This window comes from Carlito syrichta, unplaced genomic scaffold (genome assembly GCF_000164805.1).
Source record: "Carlito syrichta isolate Samal-C Ts95f unplaced genomic scaffold, Tarsius_syrichta-2.0.1 Scaffold317479, whole genome shotgun sequence".
NCBI lineage: Eukaryota > Metazoa > Chordata > Mammalia > Primates > Tarsiidae > Carlito > Carlito syrichta.
This window is the reverse complement of record NW_007261575.1, coordinates 815,715-817,005: the sequence shown is the minus strand read 5'-3', so window position 1 is coordinate 817,005 and position 1,291 is coordinate 815,715.

Below are 1,291 nucleotides of genomic sequence, written 5' to 3'. Positions count from 1 at the left end.
GGTCTTGAACCCGCGGGCTCAGGCAATCCACTCACCTCAGCCTCCCAAAGGCGCAGGATTACAGGCTGAGCCACTGAGCCCGACAGTCCATCATCTTATTGCTCCATTCTCCTCACTTCCAGCCATGCTGCTTCTGTTCCCCAAACAGGTCTTCTAACTTTTGTTCCTATTGTCTTCTACCTGTAATACCTTCTATGTCTGGCTGAGTACATACACATTCCTCGGGATCCTAGAACATCTTTTTTTAATTTTTAGAAAGCAGAATTTGAGAGGACAGAAAAGCTCCCACAGTGGGAGGGGACCCGAAGGGGTTGCCCGCTCCTGGAACATCTTGAGAACAAGCAAATCCAGGCTTCTAAGATACTCTAAACTTTATGAGTCTGTCCATAGGATAATTAACCATGAAGGTTCTCGCTATTTTACTTAGTAAAAGAGAAAACACACTAAACGTGATCCAAACTTTTGTTTGTGGAGACTTGAAAAATCCCCCAGTCTGTTATGGCGAGCTTCCTGAATTTCCATGTCACTCTCAAGTGCAAAATACTCACTGGTTGTTTTTGTTTTTGTTTTTGTTTTTGAGTTGGAGTCTCACTCTGTCGCCCAGACTGGAGTGCAGCGGCCGCTCCCGGCCACCGCAGCCTCGACCCGCTGGGCTCCGGCGATCCTTCCGCCTCAGCCTTCCGAGTAGCCGGAATTACAGGCATGCGCTACCACGCCCGGCTGATTTTTGGATTTATTGTAGAGATGAGGTCTCGCTGCCCAGGCGGGTCTCGAACCCGCGGGCTCAGGCCATCCACTCACCTCAGCCTCCCCAAGGCGCGGGATTACAGGCTGAGCCACCGAGCCCAATTTATACTGTTTTTAAGGTCTGAAGAATAAATCTAGTCTTCCAACAATGAAAGCATTTTATTTGTTGTTGAGTTAGGACACTACACGCCTACGATGAGGATGGTTAGTAACGTACTCCCCAACGATGGGAAAGGCTTTTACTGGAAACGCACCCTGTGTTAAAAATCTTGCGAACATCTCATTTAACCCTAATAACTCCGGCGTGGGTGTTATTGTCTGTGACAGCAACGTGGAGGCGGCGAGGCGCGGGCAGCAGCAAAATTAGGACGCCTGCAACAGGCCCTCGCCCAAGTGCCCTAACGGCCCCAGGACATCGGAGGCGGGGTGGGAGGACCGCGGTGACGTCACAGCAAGGAGACTCCGACGCTCTAGGGACTCTGTCTCGGTAGCCCACCGGGCGCCCACCCAGAGCTGCTAGAAAATGAGGGGGGCAGAGCAGCGC